A 24,617-nucleotide genomic window follows, 5' to 3' on the forward strand; every position below is an offset into this window, starting at 1 on the left:
GACACGCTGATTTTATATGGTAAGAGGGCATAGTAAGCCATAATAACAACAACTGTATAATATATAATATAGTCTACACAGACCGGGTAGGCATCTTATAATAAGATGATGTTTTGTCTTATAGGTTTTTAAACCTCCGGTTGCTTAAGTGGCACAGCAACTATAACAGGTCATAATTTTATAACTTTAATAATAGTTCTGAGAGATTTGGAACACTTATAATTATAGTAACTCAAAATGAATTTATTTCTCCTTTTTATTATCTTGACCTCTTAATCGCCCTACATTTTCAAAAAAACGGCGAAGACCCAGATTCTAAATTCTATGCTACCAATCACGGCGCATCAACTGGTTATATCGATGTACCAGTATATGTTCTTATTGCAGGTAAGCCTGCCAATAACGTTTTATTTTTGGTCAGAACACTGTACAACAGAATATTTTTGGGTAATGCACTTAGTTAATTTTCCATATAGAGTTTGGGCATCATTATTGAACAATAATAGAACGGTTGCACCAACGAACACAACCAACATCATAAGATTTTTAATCTGAAGGTATGTTGTAACATGTTTGACCTATTTTACAAAATATATGATTTGGAGCTACCGTTGAAAATAGCTCTCTGTGTTCCTCTCTAACCCCAAGGTTTTTATGAGTGAAACATCCTCAATCCCTCATTCTTAAATATATTGATTCGTCAAAAAAAAGCCTAGCGAAACTGAACACTATCAACGTCCTAAAAGATTTTAGGTATGTGTTTCAATAAATTGTAATTAAGCATGACGCATGGTAATGCTTCAATTCATATGTGAAGTTAAGCTGGTAAATGTTGTTGATTATTCAGGAGGAACAACAAGTTTATGTGCTGTGGTAGCCTGAGGGATGTTAAAGTGAATAGTAAAATGTTATTAAAAGTCTGTAGTCATTTTTCGTTTGTTATATATTGAGTCAGCAACACATGATTTTGATAATAACACAATGTTTCTGTTGTTTAGAAAACTGTCCTGAATAAGGTGTACAATTAACTACTCACCGAAACGCAGCGTCAGCAGTTCTGTTTTCTTGTGATATTGTAATTGTATTTTTAATATGAAATGTTTTTAATCTTGATTGTGTATTTATTTTGAAATAAAATATGTTCTATTTTAGCTTTGCATTAGTTTTCTCTATTGCATTGACTCTCTAGCATTGTATAGCATATGATTGTATGGATTGACGATTTCACTCTCAGCACCAGCACTGTGTAATACCTTAGGAACAAATTTAACTGTTGAGTAGGGACCTTTTGTGTTTCGTGGTTGTACTTACCCTGTCCCTGATCTGATTTTAAGGGTATCTCCCCTGTTTTTCTTTACTTAAGGAAGGACATATGCAGAAAAATCACATTATGTACCATCAATGAACCGAAATACATTTGTGCATGCACCAAGCTGCAATGACTTTTGCTGGTATAACATGAATCCGATACCTACATATTCAGACTGTTCAGTGTAAGCTGCAAGACAAACCCCACATAAAGAGTTCCATGATGATAACACACAACAAGATAACACGGAGTGTGAAAGCACAACTATTTATGATTCATTACCAAAAAAAGAGAAAAATACACCATTTATATGACGAATGCATCTGGTACACACATCACCTGTAGGGAAGAGAATGCGCCCTGTATTTTGAACAGGCTTGTACTCCTGCCCTAAGTACGCGGCTGTTTGTAAAAATGTTATCCAGCGTTTATTTTAGCCCTGGAATCACACTAATCTAGAGCCTAATCTATGATATAGAAAGCCGCACTAATCTAACTCTCATAGAGGGGATTGTACTACTGCCCATGCCTTGTGTGCATCACTGGTGGAAGCATACTGTGCTCTTTGAGTCTACACTGCAACCAAACGTTTTACTCTGTGTTAAGGAGAAGCCAGGCTACTGGCTCCTCTTGAGTAAAGTTTTGCTGTTTTGTTGAATCCACAACCTTTTGCTAGCAACCCATATAATTAAGATTTTTTGGGGGGGTTCGGTGACCACCCACCTCAAGGAATAATAACAACCCTTGGCAGGGTCAACCTTTAAAGTCACGAAATTACTCTGAGCTTAGTCACCTTATAGCTATGACACAGAGCGGACAGGTTTACCTTAGTGCAATGTGTAAAGTATTTATGCAATACCAAATCAGTAATAATGTCAAAATGAATAACAATAAAAATACCAAATAGAATTTGCAAAAAAAAGCACAATTTAATAAACAAAATGTCTCAGTTTGAAAGGCCATAGTAGGGCGAAGGCCAGGACAGAAATGACAAATGACCTCATTCCTCACATTTGGCCCCGTCTGACATTATAGCTTACAGGTTTGAATTCAGAAGCCCTCATTATGAGTACCAAAGTGGAGGCTATGGGAAGACGTTCATGTCAAAGATTCCCATATAAGACACCTTCTGAAATGCATAGTGTGGTGCAAAAAAACACACATTTATTTTGACACGTATTACATTCATTTTTATATTGTATTGTATTGTAATTGCATTTATATAGCGCTTACTACCCCTGACGAGGCGTCGAAGCGCTTTTTCGGCGGGTAGCACGCTACTCCGGGACCCACAGAGGATTAGTGTTGAATTAGTATAGTGAAACATGCAAGTACATTTTAAGCAGAAGGATAGATGAAATATGAGGTAATTTCAGTGGTGTATATTAGTCTGTTACTTGGAGTGAGAAGGATAGCAGATGGATAAAAGGAGAAGAAAGATTTGCATTCATATAGCACTTGTTACCCCTGATGGGTGTTGAAGCGCTTTTTGGCGAGTAGCACGCCACTCCGGAACCCATAAAGGATTAGTGTTGAAAATTAGTATAGTATAAATATGAAGTAATTTGAGTAGTAGATATGTTATTCAGTTATTTGGGCAGTATATTAGTATAGTTGAATATGGAACATGGAATTTGAGAAGTGAACATGTTAGTCTGTTAATTTTTATAGAAAAAAAGGATAGTGGAGGGATAAAAGAGTGAAGGTTTTTTTTTTATGAGAAAAAGGGCAGCATTTCTGTCCCTAGTCCCGATCAGTCTTGAACAGGCCCAAACAGGCAACTACCCTTGTCCTCTCCACCCTTAGCCTCGACGCCCGGGCTGAGACGCCCTAAGCCTGGCCTTTTTTGTAGCCCTAGTAATCAGGTGACCCCTTCAGCCAATGGGAACCCTAGCCCTAACATTATCCAATCACAACATTAGCCCTAACTTCTAGAACCAATAGGAGACCAGGACCTTGCAGCCAATCTTAACCCTAGTCCAAGCACCCAATCAGTTCAAAAACCCTGATCTCTACGTCCAGTAAAGGCCCTAGCTCTACCACTAGTCCCAATCCAAGTCCAAGCAGCCAATGGTACATGTAGCCCTAGTCCCTACTTCCAATAGCAAGCCTAACCCTACTCTTAGTCCCACACCTGGTCCAACAACCAATCACACCAGAAGCACTAAATAGCTACTTCCAATTGAAGGTCTAACCCTAGCCCTAGTCCCACCCTACTCCCAACAACCAATAACATAGGAAGCCCCTAGTCCCTACTTCCTATAGAAATCCGAACCCTAGCCCTAGTCCCAACCCTGCAATGATTGAATCACAGACCGAGAAACCAGTCAGAACCCTCAAATACCCAACCAATGAGGACATTAACCCTAACCCAATAGAAACACCAGATACAACCACCAATCAGTGTACACATGTGCCAACCACCAGCACACCATATAAGGTCCCAGCAACCTCAGACAAGGTTTGCTGGCCAGGGAGTTGGAAGCTGCTTGCTCCTGTTCAGAATCTCCTAGGAGACAGACAGGCTCAATCCACAACTTTGGACTTCAGCAGGTAAAGGCTTCACTAACTCGAAATCTAACAATACTGTTTGAATAAAGCTTTACTCCCCCTGCTGGCCAAAAAACGAAGTGCACAGACCCCAGTAAATACAGCTCACAGAAGCACCCTCTGATGTAGAAAATCCCTGTAGCTAGGGGGGGGGGGCAGGGGGGCTGGCCTCACTGGCTTGTGAACACAAAATGGTGGCGGGGGGTGCACTGTTTGAGCACACAGGCCTAAGCACAGAACAAAGGAGAAATTTGGAGGGAAAACAGATTTGTCACCAAGGAATTAGAGGGACAAACTACAGAGGTTGGACTGCAAATCCCACAATTCAACACACTAAATGAAGGCAATCATGGGCAGGGAAAACCACACATTTAAAACACAACACAGGTGATAAAATATGCAATTACAGGCAGGATAAAACTAAAATTTTTAACTGTAACAACCACAGGCATAGACAGGAAACACAGAAAGTGAAAATCGTTTTTTAAACAACTTTTTGTCTTGGGAAGAGACAGCACTAGTCTGTCTCCTTACCACTTCCTGGACTCTGCTCAAAGCAATCTGGGGCACATGTGGGCTGCAACTCACAAGATGGAGGAGAATGATTTGGGGTGCACCCAGCAAGGCCTTCAGGGGCCTGGGCAGGTGTGAGAGGAGGGCTCAGACTTGCCTGGTAGCTGAATAGCCAATGGTCTGCTGGCCTGGGGGTGGGGTTTGGGCAGCTGCTTGCTCCTGTTCAGAATCTCCTAGGAGACAGACAGGCTCAATCCACAACTTTGGACTTCAGCAGGTAAAGGCTTCACTAACTCGCAATCTAACAATACTGTTTGAATAAAGCTTTACTCCCCCTGCTGGCCAAAAAACAAAGTGCACAGGCCCCAGTAAATACAGCTCACAGAAGCACCCTCTGATGTAGAAAATCCCTGTAGCTAGGGGGGGGGCAGGGGGGCTGGCCTCACTGGCTTGTGAACACAAAATGGTGGCGGGGGTGCACTGTTTGAGCACACAGGCCTATATATGATACCTGGCAGAATGAATCTGACTTGTACCAGAGCCAATATGAAACATGGTAGAGTGAAAATGCCACTTAGTGATTAGTATGAATAACACACACTTTGAAATGAATAAGAGATATACTGAAATATATATCAATCATACTGAAATTAATATGGCCCTACTGTAAACAATATAGCAAGCACTGAAATTAACACCATATGAATAAAAAAGAATCTGACATTACTTGAAATGAATGACATATGCCAAGAGGAATATGACATATGTTGGAAGGAATATAAAAGACTGAAATTAATATCAGTTACTGCAGTGGATAGATTATATACTGAAAAGAATATATTGTACATTGTAAATAATAACACATACCTTGAAATGAACATTTAACATTTTGCAATGACTATGAATTGTGTTGAGATGAACATTGCCCATATTGGAATGAATATGAGATATGCAGAAATGAATATGAGATGATTTAAAAAGAATATGACTGTTGTCAAAATTAATATAAGCCCCATAGAAATGAATTTGACATGACTTAAAATGAATATGGTCGACACTGATGCTCGTCAAAATGAATTTGTCACACATTAATTACTATGATACATAATGAAATAGATAGGACAACGGTTAAAATGTATCTGACGCATGGTAAAATTATCATAACAAGTGTAATATGATTATGACATCCTTTGAAACAAATATAAAATTGATTGAAAGGAATAAGACCCATGACAAAATGAATATGACATGTGCTAATACGAATATGAGAGTCATTGAAATGAATTTAATATTAATTTAAAATGAATATGAGTAAACTTGAAATGAACATGATATTTATCAAAATGAATACAGATTGCATTGAAAGTCATTTGATACACATTGAAATTAATATTATATGTGTTGAAATGGATGTGACTTGTTAAAATTATAATAAGAAGTTTTAATATGACTGCAATAAAATGTGCATTAAAATGTATAAGACGAATGCTAAAGTTAAAATGACACTGGTTAAAATAAATATGACATGCTCTGAAATTAATATGATACACATTAAAATGAATGACATATATTGAAATAATTGGGAAACAACCATTACAACAAAGTCATTACAACGCACTACCTTTAGAACGCAGTCATTACAACGCAACATCCTTTACATCGCATGTCATCACAACGCAGCCATCACAATGTATGTCACTACAACACATGCCATTACAACGCATGCCACTACAGCGGATGCCATCATGGGCGTCCGCAGGGGTGGCAAGAGGGGGCGCTTGCCCCCCCTGGATCCAGGCCCGGTTCTAGAGGATGGGCCCACATACCTGGGCCGACTTTCCTACCTGAAAGGTCGCTACAGCGCCGAGTGTGACTTTCAGCAGGTCACAGAGTGAGGCCGGTCCATTGTCATGGGCAGAATGACAATGGGCCGACAGAGGAGGCACAGCATGGAGCATCTCCGCCCATCCCAGCCCTCAGGAGATGAGCAGCGCAATTAGCAAGTCTTAGGCAGGGGACGGGAGCTTTAGTGCCTCACAGCAGGCCACAACGATCAGATAAAAAGCTACAGGGCGCGGGTGGGGGGCGTTTGGGGAGCAGGGTTAGTGCAAACATTCTTAGTTTAAAAACTGTGAAGTGACAGACCGGATAGAAATTGAAACTTTCTTATGAAATTCCATCCGTTTGTGCAATGGGGAGCATGCTATATACAGCTAACAGTGAAAAAACTCCGGAAAAAACACTAAGGACTGAAATAACTATATTTAAAGAACAATATGACTAAAAATGGAAAAAAATGAAAATTCGATTTTGACAATGTAGTGAAAAATGTAATTAACCCTCCATGTTGAGGCCAAGGGAGACGTAAGAGCAGAGGAGAGATAAAGAGAGGGACCGGACCAAAAGGAAAAATAAGAGACGTAGTGGGGAGTAGAGACAAACGGAGAGGGGGGAGGAAAGAGGGAGAAATGATTGATGAGAGAAGATAGTAAAAGAGGCGAGAAGGGGGGACATAATTATAGATAAACACAATGAGGGAGGGAGACGGAGTGAGACAGAGGGCGACAGACAGAGGGAGATAGACAGAGGGAAGGGGGCGACAGAGACAGAGAGACAGACAGACAGGGAGACAGATAGAGGGAGATACAGGGTGGGAGACAGACAGAGACAGACAGAGGGAGAGAGACAGAGAGAGAGGGACAGAGAGGGAGACAGAGAGAGAGGGAGACAGAGAGAGGGAGACAGAGAGAGAGAGACAGACAGAGAGAGGGAGACTAAGAGAGAAGGAGACAGAAAGAGGGAGACGGAGGCAGAGGGAGACAGAGAGAGAGGGACAGAGAGGGAGACAGAGAGAGAGGGAGACAGAGAGAGGGAGACAGAGAGAGGGAGACAGACAGAGAGAGGGAGACTAAGAGAGAAGGAGACAGAAAGAGGGAGCCGGAGGCAGAGGGAGACGGAGAGAGAGGGAGGCAGAGGGAGGGAGACAGGGAGGGAGCCAGGGAGGGAGACAGAGGGAGGGAGACAGAGGGAGGGAGACCGGGGGAAGGAGACCGAGGAAAGGAGACCGACGGAGGGAGACAAAGACAGACAGAGGGAGACAGAGAGAGAGGGAGACAGATAGGGCAGGAGACAGAGGGAGAGAGGGAGGGATACAGAGGGAAGGAGACAGAGGAAGGGAGACCGAGGGAAGGAGACCGAGGGAGCGAGACCAAGGGAGGGAGACAGAGACAGACGGAGGGAGACAGGGAGAGAGGGAGACAGATAGGACGGGAGACAGTTGGAGAGAGAGAGAGAGAGAAAGAGAGAGAGAGGGTGGGAGACAGAGGGCGACAGACAGAGGTAGCGGGTGACAGAGGGAGGGAGACAGACAGGGCGACAGAGGGAGACAGACAGAGGGAGGGAGACAGAGAGAGAGGGAAAGACAGGGAGACAGAGAGAGAGGGAGACAGAGAGAGAGAGGAAGATAGAGAGAGGGAGACAGAAGGACGGAGGCAGCGGGAGACAGAGAGAGAGGGAGACAGAGAGTGGGAGACAGAGAGAGAGGGAAAGACAGGGAGATAGAGAATGAGGGAGACAGAGAGAGAGAGGAAGATAGAGAGAGGGAGACAGAAGGACGGAGGCAGCGGGAGACAGAGAGAGAGGGAGACAGAGAGTGGGAGACAGAGAGAGAGAGAGACAGAGAGAGAGGGAGACAGAGAGGGAGGGAGGCAGCCGGAGGGAGGCAGAGGGAGGGAGACTGAGGGTCAGAGACTGAGGGAGGGAGACAGAGGGAGGGAGAGAGAGGGAGAGAGACAGAGAGAGGGTGATAGACAGAGTGAGTGAGACAGAGGGAGACAGAGGGAGACAGAGAGAGAGCGAGGGAGAGAGACAGAGAGGGAGACAGAGAGGGAGGGAGACAGAGAGAGAGAGGGAGGAGGGAGGTAGACAGAGACAGATAGAGATAGACAGAGACAGATGGAGGCAGGGACAGGGGCAGGGGAAGACACGCAGAGACAGACAGAGAGACAGAGAGGGAGGGAGGGAAACAGGGACAGATAGAGACAGACAGATAGAGGCAGAGACTAAGACAGACAGAGAGACATAGAGGGAGACAGATGGAGAGAGAGTGGGTGGGAGACAGAGAGAGAGGGAGACAGAGAGAGAGAGGGAGCCAGAGAGAGAGGGAGACAGAGAGAGGGAGATAGAGGGAGGGAGACAGAGGGAGGGAGACAGACAGAGGGAAACAGACAGAGGGAGACATACAGAGGGTGACAAAGGGTGACAGACAGAGGGCGACAGACAGAGGGTGACAAAGGGAGTGAGACAGAGGGAGGGAGACAGAGGGAGGGAGACAGAGGGAGGGAGACAGTCAGAGGGAGACAGTCAAGGGGCGACAGTCAGAGGGCGACAGACAGTGGGCGACCGACAGAGGGCGACAGACAGAGGGCGACAATCAGAGGGAGGGAGACAAAGAGAGGGAGACAAAGTGAGACAGAGAGGGAGACAGAGGGAGGGAGGGAGACAGAGGGAGACAGACAGACAGAGGGTGACAGACAGAGGGAGACAGACAGAGGGAGGAGGGCGCCAGAGGGAGGTAGGCAGACAGAGGGAGAGAGACAGACAGAGGGAGGGAGAGAGAGAATGAGGGAGGGAGACAGAGGGAGGGAGACAGGTGGAGAGAAAGGGAGGGAGACAGGGAGAGAGAGGGAGGGAGACGGGGAGAGAGAGCGAGGGGGAGCGAGATAGACAGAGAGAGTGAGACAGAGGGAGACAGAGAGAGGGAGAGGGAGGGAGAGAGAGAGACAGAGAAGGAGACAGAGAGAGAGAGAGGGAGACAGAGGGAGGGAGACAAACAGAGGGCGACAGACAAAGGGCGACAGACAGAGGGAAGCAGACAGAGGGAGACAGACAGAGGGAGGAGGGCAACAGAGGGAGGTAGACAGAGAGAAGGAGAGAGACAGACAGAGGGAGGGGGACAGAGGGAGGGAGACAGAGGGAGAGGGAGGGAGACAGGGAGAGAGAGGGAGGGAGACAGAGGGAGAACGAGGGAGAGAGAGATAGACAGACAGAGTGAGTGAGACAGAGGGAGACAGGGAGAGGGAGAGAGAGGGAGGGAGACAGAGAGACAGAGAGAGCGCGAGAGAGAGAGAAAGAAAGATGTGTGTATGCCGGGTCTGGTGGCTAAGTGGACGAAGGCGTCCGCTGCAGGGACCTGTGTTCAACCGCATGGTCATAGTTTTTTTGTTGCTGTATCCTCTCCCCCCTCCCCACTGACCCCACCGGGGCGGCCCTCGGCCACAAACCACACTTTAAATTTGGCCCCCGAGAGAAAGTTTGTGAGTACCCATGCTCTAGAACTGCATCAACTTGATTTAGAATGTTTTTGTTTTTTTCCGGTCATTTTTAGTTTTTCCCTCTGTTTTATTGTAGTTGCCAGGTCATCTGATGTGGCGCCTCACAAGATTTTTCTCTTCCCCCTATGGGTTTCTTTGTTTATTTAAGCTCTTTGTCTTATTAGATGTTTTTTTTATGTATTTAATACTTGTGCTCAATCATGTCAGAGGATGGTGATGAAGTTAAAATGTTGCCCCCCCCTGGAAACATTTCTGCGGATGCCCATGCATGCCATTACAACGCATTATAAGGTAAGTAATGGGAAATAGTAATTTTTACCCCTACACTAACCAACACTTACCCTACTGTTGCACTCCCTGTAGAGGGAATAGTCATTTTTACCCCTACACTATCCAACACTTACCCTACTCTTGCACTCACTGGAGTGGGAGTAGTATGTTTTACCCCTACACTATCCAACAAGTACACTACTGTTGCTCTAAAAGTATTATGCCTTGTAATGGTATGCGTTGCAATGGAATGCGTTGTACGTGTAGTTTCTAAAAATGCGTTGTGATGGCATGCGTTGAAATGATGTTGCGATGTAAAAACCACGTTGTAAAAGTTTGTGTTGTAACATGTCCTATTCGAAATAATTATAACATATGTTGAAATGTACATGACCCATGTGTAAATTAATATGTCATGTGTTAATTTGAATATGACATCCATTGAAATTATTATTAGGGGCTAGGGGTAAGAGGTGAGGAAGAATGAAGGGAGTGTGAGGGATGAGATGCACAAGATGAGGAGTGACTACTGAGGGATGAGAGAATGGAGGTGTGACATGAATGGTGGGTTATGAGGAATGGCAGTGGCAGATGAGGTCTGAGGAGCAAGGAGTGATGCATAACAGATAAGGTTTAAGGGATAAGGGCCGCAGAATGAGGGGTGATGGGAGAGAGCAATGAAGATGTCTTAACAGGGATTAGGTAATAAACATTTGAAAAATGATGAGTGAGGAATTATGGATGATCAGTGAGAGATGAGAAATGAAGGGTGCGAGATGAAGCATGAGGGCTGAGGACTGAAGGTTGATTGGTGAGGCTTCAGTGAAGGATGAAGAATGAGGGAACAGTGAGGCATGATGAGCGAGAACTATGGGGTCAATAATGAGAACTGTGTCATGAGGAGGGAAGGATAAAGATATCCTAAAATAGTCAGGGTGGTGGACATTTTAGGAAAACATAATTTGTCCGGTGTCCGTGTCATTGTGGATGAATGCTGTAGAGTAAGACAAGTGAGTGGAGATTGAGGGATTAAGAGTGAGGGAAATTGTTAAATTAGTGAGAAATTAGGAAAGGGGAATGAGGAGTGAGGGAGAAGGAGAGGGCGAGTATGGGATGAAATAAAAGATGAGAAGTGAGTGTCGAGGAGTGAGACTGGAGTAAGGAGTAACTAAACATGAAGGATGAGAGTTGACAAATGAGAAATGAAGGCTGAGAAGTAAGATATCAGGGCTAAGCATTGAGGACTGAGGGATAAATTATGAGGAATGGTGGTTGAATAAAAAAGTATAAGAAGTGAAGAAAGAGGAGTGAGGGTAGGGAATGAGGAAAGAGAACTGAGGTATGAGATATAAGGGTTAAGCATGTCCTATAACAGACAGTGGGGTACACATATAAGGCGAGGTGTGAGCAGTGTGGGATGAGGAAAGAAAAAAAGGGAAAGGTGAGGGAATAAGTGTGACAAGTGATGAAGAGTTAGTGGAAGAGTGGGAAATAAAGAGATGGAATAAGGGATGAGGGATGTGGAGGGACAGGCGCGGGGTGAGGGATGAAACATTAAAAAATAGGTTGAGTGATGCAGAGTGAGGGATATGAAGGGATGAGAGGTGAGAGATGACTTGTGTACGGAGAATGGGGGATAGGGAATGGTTGACTGATGGGGAGGGACGAGGAGTGAGGGCAGAGGAGGAAGGGGTGAGGATAAAAAGTGAGAACCAGAAGAAGGACATTTAGGGCATCATTAATATTTTGGTGGTCTGCATGTCCTTCACCAGGGCGACGGAGTAAATTACTCCGTCACCCTGACAGAGGTGCCGACTGCCAAATTAAAACTGTCTACCAGCAGGGTGGACATTTCAAACATTGACACCACTGTTCTCTCTCTGATAACATTTAAATTGGACCCTATGCATGATAGAAGAGAACTATAGAATGAGGAGTGAAGAAAAAGAGAAGAGCTGAGGAATGAGAAGTCAGGAGTGAGATAGAAAGAGTAATGGATTAGTATTGATGAGTGAGTTTTAAGGAGTAAGAGGGACTACGGGGACTAACCTATGGGGGAGCTCGCTGGACCTACAGTGCCAGGAGCAAAAGTGGACATTGTCCCTAATGCCTTCATTGTGCAACACTGTAGGGCGTGCTGCCTTTACTCACAGCTGGACTCCCCCAGCAGCCACAGCATCCCCCAATGATCATACATCTTCACCCTAGTGGTAACAGGGGACTCCAGGCAGGGCTCAACTGTCTACACAATTGTATGCAAGATAGGGAAGGGTGACACCATGCAAGCTAAACTGTACTTTAAGCCAAGAGACAGGCATAGCTCACTCATAGGAACAAGCATTATCCTATCAGGGAGCCACCACGGCAAAGGATGATGGTGACATGAGGTTGCTCCTAGTGCATATCCTGTAAAGCCTTATTTCTATAGATAACAAGATAACAAGATTGAAATGATTTACTCCAGAGTGGACAAGCTAACAACTGCTCTCAGCAAACAAGAAACATTGATTATTACCACTGAAAGTCAAATATCCACTCTCAAGGGCAACATAGCACACTATAATGAAAAAATAGTAAACACCAATAAAGTGCTAAATGTCATAAAAGTGAAGAACGAGCACTTGGAGCACGATCAGTATGCAACAACCAGCGAATCATAGGTATGCCCGAGACAACAAACACAGGCAATATGGCTTCTCAAATCCCCCTTTGGAGCAAACATCTTTTCACATTGTTCGCTGTGGAAAGGGTTCACCGAGCCTTGTGGCAGATTAAAGCCCTTTCCATGTTCTAATGTGAAGGCCCATCACAATGGGAGGGCAGAAGAGTTAGTATGCCCGGGGCCTGTGATTTTTCAGGGCCCCGTGCTGATGGAAGGATGGATGGCTAAATGAAACAGGGATGGAGAGAGAAAGGGAGGATGTGTGGATGACTGAAAGGGTGAATGGGTGGAAGGATAAAGGACTGGGTGGATGAACGAGTAAGTGAAAGGGTGGCTGGATGGGTGAGAGGGTAGATGGCTGGATGGATGAGTGGATGGATAAGGTGAAAAGATGAATGGAGGGATGGATGAGTGAAAGAGTGAATGGGTGGAAGGATGAGTGACTGGGTGGATGAATGAGTAAGTGAAAGGATGGCTGGATGGGTGAAAGGGTAGATGTCTGGTTGGGTGAATGGATGGATGAGTGGAAGAGTGGATGGATAAGTATTCCTGTTAAGCACAGATTGAGGAATGTCCCGTTTAGTATAAGGGAACAGCTGGAAACAGAATTGAATTGTCTTTATAAGAAAGGGATAACAGAACCTATCGAATCTTCGCTTTGGCTTTCCCACCTAGTCGTCGCTAAGAAGAAAAATGGCGAGCTTCGCTTCTGTGTTGATTTACGCAGTCTAAATAGGAGCATTTGGGTAGATTCCTATCCCCTTCCAAAAATTCCAGATATGCTTTCGCTTATTAATGGTTCAAAGTGGTTTAGCAAACTAGACTTAGCGTCTGCATACCACCAGGTTGTCTTAGATCCTGCTTCCAAGCATCTCACTGCTTTTGTGTCCCCTGTGGGTTCTTTCCAATACTGTCGCATGCCTTTTGGATTGGCCTCTGCGGCAGCAGTATTTCAAAGAATCATATCAAATCTTTTAAAGAACATCGAAGGAATTGTTGTCTTTCAGGACGATGTTTTGATTCATGGGGCTACTTGTGAAGTGCATGATGAGATCTTAAGAAGAGTGTTAGAGGCGTTGCGTAATGGTGGAGTTGTTTTGAAAAAGGAGAAGTGTGTGTTCAGAACGCGAAAAGTAGAATATCTTGGCCATGTTTTGTCGGAAAATGTTCTGGAGCCAAGACCAGGTTTAGTAAAAGCCATTGTTGATAGTTCACCTCCTAATGATAAAAGTGGTTTGAAATCATTTATTGGTTTATGTGAATTTTATTCACGTTTTATACCAGACTATGCAACTAAGGTGCAGCCATTTGCGAACATGCCCAAAAGAGAGGTTCCTTTTGTTTGGGATGTTCGATGCGATTCAGTTTTTACCTGGATTAAACAACAATTAGTGAGTTCAAAAGTGTTGAAGCCTTTCAATCCCAATGCCATGTGTACTATTACTGTGGATGCTAGTGGGTTAGGATTGGGAGCTGTTCTAACTCAGGAAGTAAATGGAGTAGAGCAAACTTTAGGTTATGCTTCTAGAGTTCTTCGTGGTTCAGAATTCAACTTTGCTGTAATTGAAAAAGAACTGTTAGCGTGCTTGTGGGCGATAAGGAAGTTTAACCCTTATATCTGGGGAAAACATTTCCAGTTAAGGACTGACCACAGCCCATTAGTTTCTATTCTTTCAGGAGTTAGAGTGAAAGAGCATTCACCAAGGATAGCTAGACTTTCAACCACATTGCTTCAATATGATTTCGAGATAACATATATCCCTGGAAGCAAAAATACAAGAGCTGATTATTTTTCTAGAAATCCCATTGAAACCGATTGTGAGAATGATTTTGAGGAGGAAGACTGTTTTGTTGCTTCAGTTGGTATGGATGATATGTTCTCCATTAGTGAAGCTGAATGGAGGGAACATCTATCACAAGACGTTCTCCTTAATGAAGTTATAAAGTGTGTAAAAGAAGGTTGGCCTAGAGAGAAAAATGTTCATGTTTCTCTACAAACTTTTGTGAAGGTTTCTAGTGAAGGTGGGTTGTTAATGCGTGGCGATAGATTAGTACCTCCAGATGACCTTAGGACCAGAATTGTTAAAGGTGCACATGAGGGTCATCTGGGTAAATCTTTGACTAAAAGAAGGGTCCGTAGCATTTCTGGTGGCCGCAGATGGATCAGGATATTGATACGGTTGTTGAGGAGTGTGTGATTTGTTCGAGTGCTGAAAAGAGTTTGAAGGTACGCTCTCCACCTTTGCAACCTATTGTTCTTCCTGACCGACCCTGGGAGAAAATAGGAATTGATTTAGTTGGGCCTTTTTATTTGCTTCCTTCCTCCTCAAGGTTTGCCATAGTCGCCGTCGACTATTATTCTAAATGTCCGGAGGTACGTTTTGTTGGTGATCCCAATTCAAAAAATGTTATTGACTTTTTAAAAGACCTTTTTCTAAGGGAAGGTTTTCCATCCACGATTGTGAGTGATAACGGTGTTCAATTCGTTAGCAAAGAGTTTAACACCTTTTTGAGCCAAAGTGGGATCAATCATTTGAAAAGCTCCCTCTATCACCCACAAACTAATGGTTTAGTGGAGCGCATGAACAGAGGCTTGAACAATTGCGTACAATGGGCTATTACACAACGTTGTCATGTTCCTAATGCTGTCAGATCCATGTTGTGGTTCTATCGTACCACGCCGCATTCCTCAACTAAGGTGTCTCCTTACGAATTATTACGAGGGAGAAAACCATGCTCTAAGATTTGTCCTGGTTGGATGTCACAATGGGTGAAGTTAAATTCCCTGAGCAATGTGGATGAGATAGTTAGGCGTAATGTCACACAAGCTCAGTCCAAACAGAAACTTAATTTTGACTCAAGGAAAAGAGTTGTGACTCAACAGTTTTCTGTTGGTGATAGGATTCGTATTAAGTTACCTGTGCATACCACTAAAGGCAGTGGCAAATTCTCTGAGATTTTCATTATTGATAAAGTCTGTGGTAATGCTGTGAGAGTGAATATGAAGAACTGGTGGAATATTGCCAGAATTGTCCAAGCTAATGAAAGTGTCAAAAAGAATACTAGTTTTGCTTTAAGTTCCGCTTCTAGTGGAAGAGACTCTGTGTCTTCTGATGCTGTGGGCGGTGATGGCTTGTCTCCTTCTCACTCTTCTCATCTAGTGGGTCTACGCAGGAGCAGTCGTCAGCGTTCTATTCCAGCAAGGTATCGTTAAGAATGTTAGCTATTTATTCTGCAAATGCGTTTGTATTTATTTCAAGTTTGTGCGTATTGTATTTCTTTCAAGTTTGGTTTTCAGCTTTGTTTTTATTTTATTTTTATTATGGAATAAGAGAGGATAATGTAATGATATGTTCTAGTCTTTTTAGAATGTTCTGTCTGTGTTCCGACTCCTGGTTCTAAATAGAACTAGCGTTTAAAAAGATAACGAAGTTCTGAGCTGTATGAAGTGTTAGCTGCTGTGCATCACCTGTGTATCATTAAAGCTTACATTCAACTTCATCGTGTGTACGAGTGCTGATACTACAGGAGACTACTGAATTAGCATGGTGCATGAACGACAGCTTGGTTTCGAAAATGACTCCAAGATTTCTGACTTTTTTGACTGTTGAGGGAGGTATTCCTAAGTCGGCTGGCCACCATAGAGAGGACCAGGAGGGTGTAAGATTACCGAAGATCATCACTTCCGTCTTGCTGGAGTTCAGTCTGAGGGAGATGTTTGCCATCCAATTGCTTATGGCAAGCATTCCCTGCTGGAAGCTGGCAGCAACCTGAGCACCATCATTGTGTATTGCCAACACTAGTTGGGTGTCGTCGGCGTAGGATGTGAGACCCAGGTTGTAGGTTTTAATGACCCTCGCCAGGTTCGACACATAGATATTAAACAATGTCGGGCTTAGCGAGGAACCCTGAGGCACACCGCAAGGAAAGGTAAATGGAGGGAAGGTGTAATTGCCAAGCGTGACTGATTGTGAACGGTTGGCCAAAAATGATGCAAAGAGGGCCCTGGCCATGTGAGAGACACCCAAAGCAGAGGCACGGTCAATCAAGGTGGCATGGTCGACCGTGTTGAATGCTGCTGAAAGATCAATCAGGACGAGAACTGCCGCTCCTCCTGCATCGAGAATTCTTTTAATTTCATCAGACGCTTTGATGAGGGCGGTTTCCATGCCATGTCCCCTTCTGAAGCCGAATTGGGTATCATGCAGTTGGTGGTTTTGCTCGATGAAATGTGCCAATTGGGTATTCATAATTTTTTCTGCAATTTTTGCTGGTAAGGGTAAACATGCGATAGGCCTATAGCTGGTTGTGTCAGCTGGGTTAAGGTTGGATTATTTGATAAGAAGCTTAATGACCGTCTTTTTCCAGGTGGAAGGGTAAATACCGGTTTTGAACACAGAGTTGAGTGTGTGAGTTAAGTTAGATCCTATGATGACAGGATTAAGTTTAAGGGTGGCCGGAGGGCATGGATCGTCTGGGGATCCTGATTTCATTGAGGAGAGGAGATGAGTAGTAAGGTCGGGGAGATTTGAATACATTCCTTAAAGGATGGGGGGTGTTGTGTACTAGTGGGAGAGGAATCAGGAGGAGCAATGGCGCCTACAGGATCACTGGATTCGCTGGTGTCAACTGAGGGTATGTTAGAGGACTTGTTTAGTGTGAAGTTATTGTAGATAGAGCTGACCTTCTCCTGGAAGTATGTAGCTAGGGAGTTACAGAGTGTCTGGGATGCGTTGATGGGAGGAGTCAACCTTTGCCCTGCGAGCTTAGAGATGACTTGGAACAGTTGCTTGGTAGAGTTTTTGCAGATTCAATTTGATTGCAGAACAAATTGCTTTTTGCCGTGATCAGGAGGCATTTATAATTACCTAGGGATTGTTTATAGAGGGCTTTTTGGATGGGGTCATAGTTTATGCGCCAGCAGTGTTCTTGATGTCTACATTTCTGTTTTTCCTGCCTAAGGGTCTCATTGAACCAAGGTGCAGAGACAGTGGTTCTGTTATTAGACCTTTGTTTGGTAGGCACCGCCAAGTTGACCGCGTTGTTGATCCAACGTGTGTAGTATTAGCAGCTAAGTCAGGGTCATTGGGAGGAAGGTTGGGCTGAGATGTGAGTAAATAAGATTGAAATTTGAGGGGGTCGATATTGCTGAAAGCTTTAAACTGTCTGGGAAGTGAAGGATTTAGGTGGGGAGGGAAGTTAGTGTTGGATTGGATATCAAAGAGGACTGCATGATGGTCGGTCCAAGGTAGAGGTAGGTCAGGTCCTAAGACATGGTGCTGGTGGTTAGAAAAAAGTCCGTCTAATGTGTGTCCAGCCGAATGTGTGTGGGAGGCGACGATTTGCGTGAGGCCTACCACATCAAGTTTGAATAGTAAGGCTGCGGTGTCTTGGTCATCCTGTAGCTCCAGATGGAAATTAAAATCTCCTAGAATGGAGAAGTTGTTTTCGCCTGCCACTAATTCGAGTAGACATCCTATGGAGGTAAGGAATTCTGAACGAGATCCAGGGGGACGGTATAAAAGAATACCTTTGAAAGGAGAGAATTGGAGAATTTTCATAGAGAAACAGCAAGCTTCACAGATGTTGTTGGGGACCAAGTCCGTCTTAATGGAATAGTTTTCCTGGTAAATGAGGGCAAGACCTCCCCCTTTTTTTGTAGGTCTATCAAATCTGCAGATAGAGTAGCCTACTGGTGTGGCTGTGCAAAAGTCCAGCCCAGAGGCCAGTTCATCCCAGGTTTCGGTAAGAAAGAGAAGGTCCAAGTTGTGATTTTCGATAAGGGTCCGAATTTCGTATTTGTGTTTTGGAAGGGACCGAGCATTTAACAAGGCAGAGTGAATGTTTGAATGTGATGGGATGGTGCTGGGCGGAGAAAGGGGTGACTGGAAAGTGTCTAAGGAGAAGTGCAATTTGGGCCGAGCGGGATGGGATGAGGAACAGATTTTTCAAATTTGAGGGTGGGACATTTGTAAGGGTGGTTGCAGGAGGAGAGTATGGATTTTAGTTGTTCAGGAGTGTAAACTAGTCGATTATGGTGGGAGGATCTGCTTGAAGGATCGGGGGTGGCCCTGGGCCTGGTCCAGGGCCGGACGGGCACAGACGGGCTTGCCTTTGGCGCTTCCGGCGCACCGCCAGCGCACCTGCTGGGTGTGTCTGCTGTGCAAAAGGAAAGGAATCACTTTTTATAATTTTTCCGGGGGCAGAACAACTATCCTGCTGACCTATGCGCCGCTGGCAGAGGAAGTAGTAATCACTTTCGGTACGCTATTGGAATCCTGCTTCCCTCCACAACAATCTGAGTAATTCAGCGGTGGACCGGGGAAGAAGGTGAAAGAGGTGAGAGCATACAGATTTAAAAACAGGATAAAAGCTGTGACTTAGCAGTGTATTTCAGTAAATCGGCGCAGTGAACACAGGTTAAAGTAAAAGTCTGCGGGAGCCCTTTGCCAGGCGCTCCAGGACAATAACGCTGTAGTAAGATTTACCTTCCCTCGGTGGGTCTGCTGCGCAAAAGCAAAGGCAGCACTTTTAATAGGTTGGCCGGGGGCAGAACAACTAGCCTGCTGACCGATGCGCCGCTGGCAGGGGAAGTAGTAATCACTTCCAGTGCGCTATTGGAATCCTGCTTCCCTCCACAACAATCTATGTAATTCAGCAGTGGACCGGGGAAGAGAGTGAAAGAGGTGAGAGCAAACAGTTTTAAAAACAGGTTACAAGCAGTAGGTGGGGGGCGATCTGACCTGTTTCCCCATGTGCTCCTGTTGTGCATTTGAGGTACAGAGAGCGTCCGTGTTTTTTTTTGGGAATCAACCATCATAGCGAACTTCAACCTGCACTGTACCTGCTTATGCATGCCTCTTTGAACTTACGTCTCTTTTACTGTTCGAGGACTAAAAACAATTTGAATTTACATTGAGTGTGACCTGAGCAGTCTATTTGACCTTCTGCGTGGGTCAACTGCCGTTTTAATAAGCGCTGCCCACTTCCCTCGACGTTCTATACAGCTTTTACTGCGGCCATTATCCTCCCACACGCATTACTCTACTGAGCGCGGTGACATGCTCGCCGCTCATTCTTCATACAGCGCAATTGGCACACAGTGACATGCTGTCTTTCATCGTAAAGCACGCGAGCAGTGGAGCGCTTACTTACATTTTGTGTACATTGAGTCATGTATCCGGTGGGAAGTAGTACTTTCACCATCTCATCTCCTCGCTGTGTCGCATATTTCAGCAGTATTAGAAAGAGGACTAAAGTTTTACAGTTGTGGTAACAATGGAAGGACTTCTTTGTCTTCAAGTTCTTCAGAACAGATCGAACTAATGACTACAGCATCCTCATTTTTTGTGAAATCGCGTTTATTACTTTAAAAAGTGGGAAAGTCAATAAAAAAAAGAAAGGAAAACACGAAAGAAGACACCTTTTGTACAGTGTTTTATTTTATGTTTCCAGTTTTTTTTATTCTTTCTCTTTTCTTTTTCCTTCTTTCTTCTTTATCCTTTTCTTATTCTTCTGTATTTTTTATTCTTTCTTTAGTCTTTCCCTGTTTAGGCACTAACCATATTATTTTCACAGGTATCACATCATGCAGAGTGTTACGGCTCCTGCTCCTTTTTTGCATGAACCAGGAGAACCTCCATTGGAATGGAAAGTCTGTTTTTTGTCTTTCAAAGCATATTTAGGTGCAATTGTTGGTCAGAGATTCAGACCTGAAAGAAAGGAAAATCTAATGTACTATCATCTAGGGGTTGAAGGGCAAAATGTTTTTGACCATTTGCCACCTTATGACCCACCTGAGGGTGAAGATCCTGATGAATTTGAGATAGCTGTAGCTCAATTAGACAAGTACTTTTCTAAAACGAAAAATATTGTAGTACACGTGTACAAATTTTCTACTAGAGTGCAGACATCTTCGGAGAGTATTGATACTTTTATCACTGCACGTTCTTGCTTCCAAGTGTGAATTTGAGAACTTCACTTCACAATTGATACAAGATCAGCTTGTTGCTCGATGCCACTGTAAAATATTCAAGAAAGGTTACTAACCTGTAAAGGATTCTTCTTTAGACAAGGCAGTTGACATTGCCAAAAGCATAGAATGTTCTATGGAGGATGTCAAACAATTAGAAACTGCTTTATCGAATATCGCTGTTTCTGGTGCTGTTTCTAGAAAATTCCCTGGTACAAAGAGTGATGATATCAAGAGACTAAATGTGTTCAGAGGTGGAAGAATTTTCACTTAATATAGATCTTATAGTCAGAAAATTAGTTGTTTCAGAGGTGGCTCACCTTTACATGTGTCATCTTTTAAGAACTGCCCTGCTATTAATCAGCAGTGTGGTAAAATGGGACATTATGTGAGAGTTTGTAGAGGAGCTAAAAAACAAAGTCAGGTGTGTTCTAAATGAGGTTGAAAATGATGATGGTGATGATGTTACCAATCAGGAATACATAGTGGTTGTCAAAGATAGTGGGAAACAAAATACATCTTTTATTGTTGATCCTGAGGTTGATGTTACTATTAAAACAACTCAGATTCAACTTCTTGTTGATAGAGGAACACATATCATCATTGTGTCAAAAGAAAAATATTTTACATTTTGGGCAAACAAAAATGTATTGCCACCTGATGTCCCTACGGTGGCTTTTGAAGGCAGCAAAATTGAATTATTGGGTTACTTCTAGGCTACTATCAGTGTATTGGGGGAGATTATCAAAGCAAAAGTTTATGTTGCGAAGAAAGGCATCAATGTTCTTGATTTATTACATCAGGCTGAGTTTGGTTTAACTATTAAACCAGTGTTACATGAACCAATTTTCATTGATAAGCAGCCAATACAAAGTCAGTCCAGAAATTATATCAATTCTTTTTCTAGTACTGATTTAACAAACAAATGGGAGCATACATTTGAAAAAGTATTTCAAGAGTGTCTAGGCAAAGTTTCTAGTTTTCAACACTTCATCAAAGTAAAAGAGAATGTTACACCTGTCAAACATAAGTTGCGTAATGTTCCTCTTAGTATTAGAGCAGATTTATCACAACATTTGAAAAGCCTTTGTGATCAGGGCATATTTGAAAAAGTTGATTCTACTCTCTGGCTTTCACCTATAATTCTTGCTAAGAAGAGGTCTGGAGACTTGAGGATGTGTGTCGACTTAAGTAGTGTGAACAATACCATTTGGGTCATCAGTTTTCCTCCACCACGCATTGAGAATTTCATTGCAAAAGTAGGATCCTCTTGTTGGTTTACGAAATTGGACCTCAAGGCCGCCTATCATCAGGTGGAATTAGATCCCCAGTTTCGCCATCTCACAGCTTTTGCCCAAGATCTTCTGTTCCTTTTAGTTCCTTTTTCAGTGTGGCTGGTACTAACAGGAAAAGCACTAGGGTTCTTGTCAGACCCAGTAAATTACATGATTCTGTTTGATAGTTTTATTAGGTCTCACCTATGTAGCGCGCATGCGCTGCATAGGAGGGGCTTTAGCCGTCGTTCTTCACTTTTTCAAGCACTGCACTTGTGCTTGTGGCGGCATCCACCTTGTGGGAGCGAGCAGGGCTGCACCACAAGCACGAGTGCAGTGCTTGAAAAGTGAAGGCTGCGCGCGCACGCACCACTCCCGGGCTTGTTTTTTTTTCTATTTCCCGTGTAAATCAGTAGACAGGCGTTTTTAAAGCGTGCCTATCGCTGATAATTAGGCAGAAAGGTACGGTTGCTGTAGCGAAGTGTAAGCGCGGCGTTAAACAATGGTTAGCGCACTAGCTTTTTGCTTTTTTCCTCGCAGCCACACGCACTCCGTCATAGGACATGCGTGTGTACAAGGATTACCATCCTTGTACATAGAGGAGTTCTAAACTCCCTACATGGCGTTTTAAACCACAGGACCACAATTCCCTGGATACATTCTATCGTTCAACATCACACATGCTATTATGCCAGTCCGGCTACATGCACCTATGTTGAACTGCCACTCATTTTCCTTCTTGTATATGTTTCAGTGCGGTTTTAAAGTAGTTATTTTTGCTATAATACATTGCTTTGGGTCTTTTAAAAATAAAAAATAACAAGCATTGGCATAGCCAATAGGTCTCGCCTTTGGGACATTATAAGTGTTTAGCCATGCAACAGTTGATGTTGTTGCACCAAGGATATTGTGCTGGATAACCAAACACTTATAAGGTCCCAAAGGCGAGACCTATTTGCTATGTCAATGCTTGTCTCTATTGCTCATTGTGTTTGCTAAAATGCCAAATCTATCCTTTATTCTATGTTTGTGTTCTTTTTTCTGTTATGTAGAGGGATTTGTATTTTGTTGTGTTGTTTCATTAAAAAGGGGGAAGGTGTGTTGATGCTGGCAGAGCTGTGTGTGTGATGTCACCTGGAATGTTTACAGGTGCCTTCTGCCTTGAGTGTTCCACGTTTGGCAGTTGGTGTCTGTGCCTGGGATGCAGACAGCTGGGATGGCTCTCTGTACCGACTAATAAACTTGAAGGCAATCTACATGCTGCTGTGTCTTTCGTCTTCTCTTTGGTTTTGTTGCTTTGTGACATGTTATCCATAGCTGTGGTGTTTGTTCGGCAAACTCTAACGTTTCTCCCCATATCCTCTTAGGTTCAGGATTGAAGACGGAATGAAGAACAAAGCGCTTAGCTTCCGTCAGAGAAGATGCGGAAGGACTACGCTGCATTATGTGTTATATAGACTATCAGACTGTTACTGGAATGTCCTATTGGTTACCATGGTAACTCCCTATTGGTCATGGGAGTTGTAGTATTGGGAATGTGTTGTTTTAAATTTTACCTTTGAACTTGCTATTAATAAAGAGTGAAGAAAGATATGCATAATCCTCACCTCTGCGTCCTTAATAGAATTAAAACTTTCCTTCATGCTAACTAGGAAATGTTTAGGTTGAGCCTAGAGCAGCGCATGCGCTGCTTACTCGACTTAAGTAAGGAGGATTTCAAAGTGCTACCCTTGTCTAAAGCTTGCGTGCAGCCGCCATCTGTCTTTCGTATCTCAATTGACATCATGAGTCATCCTGTTTATAAATTACCTTTACTCACAAGCTATGCCCATTTTAGAGTTTAGACGGAAGCACGAGGTGAGAGAATGGAAATATTTACATGAAGCAAAGTTGTGAAATGTCACCAACATATACCAAAAGGGCTTCACTCTGAACCCCTAAAACAGGCATCACCACCAAGGGTGCAGGGTCCCTTCTTTTCTATCCCGATCCAATCATCTCCAGAACTTTTCTCTGCGATGTTCTATACCTTTCTCTTTCTTTTCCCACCCGCAGTCCTTCATCCCCCTTTCACTTACCCTGTTTTTATCTCATTCTCCCTCTCCTTTTCTTCTTCTTTTAGTCAAATTCATTGCTCTTATCCTTTCTCGAATGAAAAGGGGATGATGGACAGAGCGCAAAAGGGGATGATGGACGGAGCGCAAAAGGGGATGATGGACGGAGCATTTGCATATGGCCATGTCCGAACTGGGGTGGCTTGGTGAGCAAAATAACGATGGATTAAACCCAGATCTGTGACTGGGGGTGAATGTTTGCCATTGTGCAACATTCTGTCCATCATCTTGTGTGTTTTGCTTCTCCTTTCTAAGCACACCATATTTATCTCTTTCTCGCTGTTGTTTCTCTCCTTTCACATATCTATTTCTTGCTCACCTCTCAGTTCCTCTCCTTCTGTCACATTTTCTCAGTCCCTATATCTTTCACTATTCCTTTTCCCCTATTTATTTTTTCTTCCTTTTAATTCTTTTATTCAAGCCTACCAGTTTCATTCTTTCACAACAACACTATTAGCTTTGCTTTGCTGATGTTTTTTTTTTTTTACCGATCAGAAATATCTGTCAGCCTTGCCAAATAGGTAAAAGCCAAATGGCTATTTTTGCATTATAACACGCACGTGTCACGATGCATGTGCAAGCATGCAGGCCATCATTCCAAGAAGGTCACTCTGCGGTAG

At 43.6% G+C, this 24,617-nt stretch overlaps 1 long non-coding RNA gene across 1 annotated transcript; it reads left to right on the plus strand.

Moving 5' to 3' along the window:
• The first annotated feature begins 348 nt into the window (after nucleotides 1-348).
• Nucleotides 349-23,444, plus strand: LOC144822767 (uncharacterized). The gene is made up of 4 exons (XR_013608684.1): nucleotides 349-557; nucleotides 649-753; nucleotides 15,799-15,841; nucleotides 23,251-23,444. It is a non-coding gene; the product is annotated as an uncharacterized LOC144822767 (long non-coding RNA).
• Nucleotides 23,445-24,617: the final 1,173 nt, after the last annotated feature.

The sequence above is a fragment of the Lissotriton helveticus genome, chromosome 3_1 (genome assembly GCF_964261635.1).
Source record: "Lissotriton helveticus chromosome 3_1, aLisHel1.1, whole genome shotgun sequence".
Lineage (NCBI taxonomy): Eukaryota > Metazoa > Chordata > Amphibia > Caudata > Salamandridae > Lissotriton > Lissotriton helveticus.